At 47.1% G+C, this 9,303-nt stretch overlaps 1 pseudogene; it reads right to left on the bottom strand.

Moving 5' to 3' along the window:
- Positions 1–2,745: 2,745 nt before the first annotated feature.
- LOC125547200 lies at positions 2,746–4,566 on the bottom strand (annotated as a pseudogene).
- Between the last annotated feature and the right edge of the window lie 4,737 nt (positions 4,567–9,303).

The raw sequence follows: 9,303 nt of genomic DNA, 5'->3' as shown, positions 1-9,303 counted from the left end.
CAGACCTCGCAGCCAAACCTAACATCTGAGACCTGAGGTCCCAACCAGGACTCCTTCCGGGTATTGGCACCCACCAGTCCGGCATGCTCTTCAACCAGGCCCCCTGCCGGGTATGAGGCCGCCGCAGCCACGTACCATCAATCCATCTTCAGAGCTGAACTGTTGCATGAACCGTGCCAGGCCTCACTGCCATCGACGCCACCACGACGCCAGACAGCGCCACCATCCTGCACTCGTCCATCATCACACGCCCACCGGCGAGACCCCCGCTGCTCCATGCCGCTGAGACCCGCCGTTGTCGACGTGCCAGATGCCACACCGCTCCTCCTCTTGTCCCCTCCAGCCAACACTTGCTCCAAAACGATGCCCCCAGGAGGGAGAACGACATCGAAACGTCGCCATCGTCTGATCCGGTAGATCCAGATCTAGGGTTTCCCCCGGAACCATTCGATCAGGTTGACGTGACCTGCAACGACGATGCCTCGAGAAGGGAACGACATCCGAGACGCCGCCATCGTCCGCCATGACCGCAGTCAGACGTGATTTTCACCGGAAGCCACGGCGTCCCGATCTCACGGTTGGCTGGAACGGAGCCCTCCGCCGAACCGGTGACGTTGCCGCCGATCCGATCCCACCGCTGTGCGATGCCCCCGATGGAGTTCCCGATCTAGTTCGAAGACGACCTCGACCGAATCCCTGCCACCAGCACCGCCACACCGCGCCACCTCCTCCTAGCCCACTCGCCGCCGGATCCAGCCGTCCCCGCCTCCGGGAGACCAGCCGGACGAGGCGCCCCTTGTCCCCGATCTGACGTCCCGCGCCGCCGCCACGAGGACCAGAGGAAGGAGGGATACCCCGCCGCCGCCCGCGCCGCGCGGGCTTCGCCCTGCAGGCGCACTCCGGCAGCGGCGAGGGGAAGGCGACGCTGGGGAGGCGATGGCGGCGGCGGCCGATCGGGATCTCCCGAGGCGCGCGCGCGGAGCGCGCCCTAGTGTCCCTGCGACTCGAAATTTTATGGGCGTACAGGAAGAAGTTAAGGTCCTCAAACAATTACTGCAGGTACCTTTTGCCGTGGAAATAATCATTCTGGTGACTTGGACAATCTGGACCACAAGGAATGATTTCATTTTCAAAGGCACACAACCAAACCTCTACAACTGCCGAAGAAAATTCAAGGATGAGCTCAAATGGATCATTTACAGAGCAAAAAGGAGGGAATACTGTGGATTTTCATACTAGATTCAGGCTTTCAGATGAACACATTTCCTCTTGACACAAATCCTTGCACTTGTTATTGTAACTTCAGTTTTCCTTTAGTTTTACCTGTACATTTTTTTGCTTCTCTAGGTTTCCCTGTTTTTCCGTTTTCTATAGTGTATGTTTTTCCTTTGGGCCTATGGGACCTTATTATTCTTTTGTACCTTTTTTAAATCAATAAAAATAGGGCGGGAGGTGGTGATTCGAGCATTTCGCTCTTTCCACAAATTCCAGAAGGTGTATGAGGCATACTGGTTCCGAACGCACTCTCTGAAAAGCTTGGCAAACAAGTGTTGAGTGTAGAGTCTAGGGTGAGCCAAGAAAATGGAGCAGAGCATGAGCATGACTGGCACTTATAAAGGGCACTTGAGGCTTAGGTACGATCGGTACTCAATGAATTGGATGGATAGGTAATGTGCTCACCAACCTTCCTCTGCCTAAGCATGACCGGCACTTATAAAGGACCCAGTGCTCCTCTCTATAGTCTCCATGTGGCCTCTAACTATGTTATCAGGACGGTACTAGCAGCCAAACAAACACGATCGTAGTCAAGGTTCCCAAGCGAAAGAGAGAGCAGTGACAATAATCAATGGGTTGCATTGACGCAATACGTTATGAAATATGAATGGGAGGCATATGAAAACTTATCATCTGAAAAGTTCTCATCAGTGGTCGGAGAATTCCAGGAGCATCTATTTCCAAGGAGGGAAGGCAGCGGCATCACTGATGGGTTCGCGCATGGGCAAAGGTTGGAAGATGGCAGTACAGCTCAGCCAAATTCCTCCATAGAGAGATAGCCACCTGCGACAAATCGAAAAGTGGACAAAAAAATCCGTGCTGTAAAAATGAATAAAACATTTTTTTCCTCTGCCCCCCCTCGATTGCAGCCCATGCTCACCAGACAAAGTCCTAACGCATTCTGATTCGGAACCTAGACTTACAATATGTAAGAAAATCGGGGGAACAGGAACTTCAGTGTACCGGCACATACATGAGCAGGCAAGGCAACCAGCGCAATCTACAATTCTCTCTTTCTTCTCACAGCAGTAAAACCTAAAACTTAGTAATGCATATGAATCAGATTTGACCAAGAAAAGCAAAGGTATCTCCAAAAATTTGAACCAAAGAGACCAAGGGTTTTTGCCCACAACAAATTTTGGTCACCTATAGGAAAAAAACATTGGCAAGAAAAATGAATTGACAAAAGAGTAATGATACATCAAAAAGTTGAGAACCCAGCAAACAAAACCCAATTGTTCATCGACTGAGCTTCGCCACAGCCACCATCCTCCAGCTCCGCCATACGCATAAACAGACCGATCTTATTTTCATGTCGTCGTTAACTTGTTTCAATCCATGTGGCAAAACAAACTTGAAAGCTATCTCAAAATCTCACAAGGGCTGTAGTTAGTTAACAAAACACAAAAGCTAGCTAGAATGACATATTGTCTGGAACACAGAATGATATCCGTTTGTAGCAAAACTTAGCAGAGCCAATTCAGATTTTCCCATAAGAGCAAGCAGTTTTCTGATCATCACATGTTTAAACGCCTCCAAAACCTACATCTCCAAAAAAAAGGTGGCATTCACCACGCTCTGGAGCCATACCCGCATCCGAAACAACATGCTCCAAAATATTGTTTCAGCTTTCAACAGAGACACAGAGCCTCCAATTACGCAGCTGCAAAATTCAAGAGGATATGACCCAACCCCCCTATTATCAGGACACAACTCCACCTTCCAGGACCTAGTTAGTCAACTCCATGATGGCGCTGACGATGTCGCCATCCGCAGCCTTGAGTGCCTCCACGGCCCTGGATCTCGACACGGAGGCCTGCATCATCAGGAGCTCGACGTCCTTCTTGTCAACACCAGTCTCGTCGACCTCCTCGTCATCTTGGACTGCTGCCACAGACGGCTCACCCATCGAATTGACCCTGCTCGGGCCCGGCGCCTTGAACTGCTCTGCCGCTTGTGTCTGCAGCTCAGTGTTCAGGTCCTCGAACTTGGTCTCCCTGATAATGACATAGGTTTCTGAGTGTGAGCTCTTGAAGACATCTGGCTAGGAGAGGACAAACGTAACCTGCAATTGTTTTGGAGAAGGACTTAAGAAAATATGATAACCACCAGCATATAATTATGCTTCAGGGAGCAATGTCGTAAAGTGGTTAAGATGTTCACGGTCTTGCTCTTTTTGATAGTTACACGGTTCACACCATTAATGACCTTCATGGCAAGCTTCTCCATGGCTTTCCTGCTCTTCTTCTCACTCCTTGTTTGCCTAGATCTTCCACTAGCATCACCTCCTAGTCCCAGAAAGCACAGACGCATAATGTCAGATTTTCAAGATTTGCAAAAGCCCAGAATTCTACAACTGGACATAGTTCACTTTGTGGATTATTATCTGTAATAGCTGAAAATGGCAAGTGTAACATTCATACAACACTTAAACTTTTCTAAAGCAAGACTGAACAGAAACTGTGACTGCAATCAAGTCTTCTTGGTATCCATTGTCGATTTTGGAATTTTGAACATCTTAGTTTTGCCACTTAGGGTAAGGTACAAATGATTAGCTATTCCTATAGTGGAAATTCCAGCATCAGTTCATACTAAATGCATTGAAATTATTCACCTACCAAAATTATACTTGCAAAAGCAAGATTTTACATTCAGGATTTGTTCCTATCAAACTAAATGCTATAGCTGAACATTCATGTATATGTTAATGCAAGTTAAAATTGATACAAAGTGCCACCTCAGTACGTACATGAGTATTATATACAAATGGCAGGAAGTACTCAAGAAACTATAAATTGTGTAAATAAGCAGCGCTGAATAATTCAGCAATAGGTGAATATGATACGGTTCCAAAGAATTGAAATATAAACCACAAAGGCATAGTGATGGTACTGAAAGAACAGAGTATTAGAACAGGTACAAACTGGTCACTGTCTAGTCTTCAAATAAAAAACAGGTCAACGTGAACCAAAATAGGTAAATATGGAGTTTGTGTCATTGAGGAACAGATCAGATAACAATTTCAAAATTATGAAAATGCCAAAATTTAGCCCAATAGAAACAAAATAATCCATTGATTCAGGAGTTGAATAAGCAACATTTAATTTGAAATTCGGGTATGGGCAATAACCTCAGATGTTTAAATTTACGTTAGAACTTACAAGGCAGCATTATGATAAGAAATAGGCTTATCTGTAACTAAGTGGCTACTTGAACTGAATAGAAGGAACTGCACAATTTGAACATACCCTCAACATCATCGTCATCTTTTTCATCCTCATCCTCATCATCGTATGTTAGAGTTGTGTCGAATATTATTGTACAAGCACTGGTAGAAAAAGGGCCTGTTGTCCCGGTTCGTAAGGGCCTTTAGTCCCGGTTCCTGAACCGGGACTAAAGTGTCGGTACTAATGCCCTGTCCCTTTAATCGGTTTGGGGGGTTTGGGGGGTTAATTTAGGTGTTTCATATATTGTGTTAGCTAGCTATAATTAATAGAGAGAAGTGTCCTATCTTATGTCCGTGCTTGGTCGACGCTACGTACTATACATACGTATAGAGAGGACTAGACACGCTAGCTAGCTAGTAAGCAAACGAATGAAACAGAAGATCGTCATGAACATATATGCATACAGAGAGAAGTGATATCGACCACCTCTCCTTCTCCGAGAGATTGGTCGAACAACAAGTTCTCGTATATCTATCCGACACTACCGTCTACATATATACAATAATTATCTCTTACAAATATAATCATACGGACTCATGGTCCACATAGTATTCTCCGTCTTCAGCGATCACATGGTCAAGAAAGAATGCCGCCAATTCCTCTTGAATTGCTCGCATGCGAGCTGGTGCTAGGAGTTCATCCCACTTCTGAAACATCTAATTTGAAGAAGGGGGTCAATACTTATATATATGAATGAATGAAACTCAACACAAATGATGGTAATAAAATAAAATTGTGAATGTTGTTATTTACGCATTTCATATTGTTCGTCAGAGTAGCCCCGCTCACATGTCGTGTGGCGGATGGACTCGCAAACATAGTATCCACGGAAATCATTCCCTTGTTCCTGCCACAACCACTTTACAAGAAATAGAGGTCAATCAAACTGATAAGCAAGAATGCTAAATGGTATTGATGAACTAGCGCTTGAATCACTAGGAGATGCGCGGAACATGCTACTATAGTACTTACTTTCGGGTGTCTAAATTCCAGCTCTTTCGGCAGTCTCGGAACTTTTCTGGTGAATTTTCTCCAAACCCTGCCGGACAAAGAAAACAATTACTTGATATCAGGAAATGAACAAAGTTGCTGATATGGTGGATAATGATCGATTTAACTTACTTCTTGAGGATTTCAGTCATGTCCGCATACTCCCGGGGATCTTTTCGTTTAGAGTCCAAGACGGTTACTACTCCCTGCTCAAGCCTAATCTCTAGGAGAATATAGTGGAAACTGCACATGCATGCATAACTCATCAATTACATTACTATAACCTGGACTAATATATAAGGGAAACCGAATATGCACAAGACAGTAACACTCACTTGAAGTTGTAAGGAAAGAGTATTATATCTTTGTTTTCATTTTTTTTGAATGATCGTAGCAAGTTGGCCTCGGTATCTTTGGGACGATGTTCAACCTCAGTTGCATCTATGAGATATGTGTTAACGAACCCAATATCACCGATTTGTCTTTTCTTCAATTCGGCTATCTTCAATCTGCATAATATAGTGAGGATAATTATAAATACATGCAATGAAAGAGATGAGCTATATAGAGAGACATAATGACAGAAGTAGTAGTACTTACAGACAGTAGCAGGTGATCGTTGTTTTATCGAGGGCCAATTGATTGAAAAACTAATAGAACTCCTCAAATGGAATAGGCAACAGTTCAATTCCAACGAGGTCATGCTCCGGTTTAACTCTCGCATACAAAGTACTCCTCCCCGCAAACTCTCTGCAGATTTTCAAGTACCAATCATGTAATCTTCGTATCATCGTTGTTAAAGATTTTTCATCTTTGACGAGAGGCTTCCCATACTCGTATCTGTGTATCTGCACCTCCATGGGATCATAATGTACATCGTCGGGCAGGTAATCGTCAACATTGCCATAACCGGGCACCATCCTCGGATCGACGATGTCGCTAGGCACCTTGAGCGGGGGGCACGATTGCTTCGCTTGTTCGCCGAGCTGGGCAATTTGTTTCCCAGCTGCTCGTCGTTCTTTCAGCCTTTGATCACTGACTGTACTTCCCGACCGCTCTGCTTTGGCCCATGTCTTTGCAATAATGCGCTCATAGTTGCCTTTCGGCGGAGACTTGGGTGGTTTTGCCAGGGCAGCCAGAGTGCGCTTCACTTTCACCGGATCTACCTTCTCCCCCGGAGGTGGATGTCTCTTTGCTTTCAACCCTTGAAACCAGTCATCCACTTCGGTTCGCGCGATCTTCGCGTTCTCCTCCGGGGTCCTCTCGTATGGTAACTTCTGTGGACTCTTCAGAGAAAGACCGAATCTGTATGTCCTCCCGCCTCTGGTTGTACTGCTAGACGCCGGCCGAGCAGACAAAGCGGTTGTCTTCTTTACTTGCTTACGAGGCGGAGGAGAAGGACTACGACGCGCCGGAGCAGCTGCCGGAGCGGCGGCGGGTCTCTTCCGCCCTTGCTGACGAGGCGGAGAAGGAGGAGGCTGGCTGCTCGGGCGCGCCGGCGCAGGCGGAGTGCCGCCACGCGCCGGAGAAGGAGCCGGCCGAGGGCCCTGATCGTCACTCGCCGGAGGAGGAGGCGGTGGAGGAGGCGGAGTGCCCTGACTCGCCGGAGGAGGAGGAGGAGGCGGAGGCGTCCAGTTCGGAAGGTTGATGAGCTCCTTCCGCCATAGGCATGGAGTCTTCAGAGCAGACCCCAGCCGAGTCTCCCCTTCACCGGTAGGGTGGTCAAGCTGGAGGTCCTCAAATCCCTCCGTTATTTAATCCACCATCACCCTAGCATATCCTTCTGGAATCGGCCGGCAGTGAAAAGTTGCGCCGGGTTCAGTAGGATAAACAGAGCCAACAGCCACCTTGACCTTCAAATTCATCCATTGCGTCATAAGGTGGCAATTTTGAGACTCCGTGATAGCATCCACGGGATAGCTGGCAGGAGCCGTCAAAGCATGCTCCGGCTGAAGCAGCTCAGTGGAAGCCACGCTGCTTCTACGCTGAGATGGCGGGGTAGCTTCGGGGGAAACTTCGGCAGTACGTTTGCTACGATTTGCTTCTCGTTCCTCTATCGCGTCTACCCTTGCTTGCAGCGTCTGCATTTGGGTCTGCTGCACTTTTTTCCTCCTCTCATGGGATTTGTAACCGCCTGCGTCCGGAAACCCAACCTTCCACGGAATGGAGCCTGGCGTGCCTCGTGTCCGTCCAGGGTGCTCAGGATTCCCAAGGGCCATTGTGAGCTCGTCGTTCTCTCTGTCTGGAAAGATCTTCCCTTGCTGCGCTGCTTCGATATACTGCTTAAGCTTCCTGACTGGTATGTCCATTTGATCGTTCGTCCAAATGCACTTCCCTGTTACAGGGTCCAAGGTTCCGCCAGCCCCAAAGAACCAAGTCCGGCAACGGTCTGGCCAGCTAATTGTCTCTGGTTCGATCCCTTTATCAACCAGATCATTCTCAGTCTTGGCCCACTTAGGCCGGGCTACGAGGTAGCCACCTGACCCCGTGCGATGGTGAAGCTTCTTCTTCGCAGCATTTTGCTTGTTTGTCGCCGACATCTTCTTACTCTTTTCCGATGTCTTGTGGGCCACAAATGCGGGCCAGTGATCTCTGATCTTCTCATATCTGCCCTTGAATTCTGGTGTCTCATTATTTTCGACAAACTTATTCAGCTCTTTCTTCCACCTCCTGAATAGTTCCGCCATCCTCTTAAGAGCAAAAGACTTGATTAATTGCTCTTTAACTGGGTTCTCTGGATTATCCTCTGGCGGTAGGGTGAAGTTTGACTTTAGCTCAGTCCAAAGATCATTTTTCAGCATATCATTGACATAAGACACCTCAGGGTCTTCTGTAGCCGGCTTAAACCATTGTTGGATGCTTATCGGGATCTTTTCCATAACCAGAACCCCGCATTGAGCAAAATATGCGTTCTTTGTTCGGATGGGTTCAATCGGTTGGCCGTCGGGCGCGATTGCTATGATCTCAAACTTTTCATCCGAGCTCAACTTTTTCTTCAGGCCTCGTCTCTTTACCGAAGTTGTGCTCGATCTGGAGGGCTGGAAAAAAGAACAAAGACTTAATTAATGTGTGTACATACCAAAATAATGAATGCATCAATCAGCTAGTCAGCACAGGCTTAACTAATATATATACCTGGCCGGACTCGGTTCGGTCACCGGAGCCGTCATCACGGTCTCCTTCTTGCACCGGCATTGGGTCACCGGAGCCGTCCTCATGTTCTTCTTCTTGCACCGGCATTAGGTCACCGTAGCCAGCTTCTTCACCCTCTCCTTCCAGACCATCGGTGTCGTTGAGAAACAACGAGACGGCATCACTTCCTTCTATGATTATGTCCCTCAACAACGCTTCTTTTGCTTCGTCTCGGGCGGTGTCCATAGTTTCTACAATTATTTACAACATGGCAATTATTATTCAAACATGACAGATGGATATATTAGTGGCAAACGTAGAACTAGCTACCTAATCATAGTAAGGAATCATATATATTAATTAGTGGCCTCGACGCTACTTCTCTAGGGTTTGGGGTGGCCTCGACAACGCTTCAAGGGTTTGGAGTGGCCTTGAGAACGCTTCAAGGAGGGGGTAATATCGACCCCCCCACGTGTTGAAGCTATCGAGAGGGGGTATATATCGACAACGACGACACTACATCTATGTCCCTCGACGACCCTAGTTCCCGATAAAAAAAGAGGAAGAAGAAGAAAAAAAAGAGGAGAAGAAAGAATAGAGGAGAAGAACTCCTATATTCTTTCTTCTCCTCTTTTTTTTCTTCTTCCTCTTCTTTTTTTATCCTCTTCTTCCTCTTATG

The sequence above is a fragment of the Triticum urartu genome, chromosome 3 (assembly GCF_003073215.2).
Source record: "Triticum urartu cultivar G1812 chromosome 3, Tu2.1, whole genome shotgun sequence".
Lineage (NCBI taxonomy): Eukaryota > Viridiplantae > Streptophyta > Magnoliopsida > Poales > Poaceae > Triticum > Triticum urartu.
The sequence above is the reverse complement of the archived record's forward strand: the minus strand, read 5'-3'. Positions and strand labels throughout refer to the sequence as shown.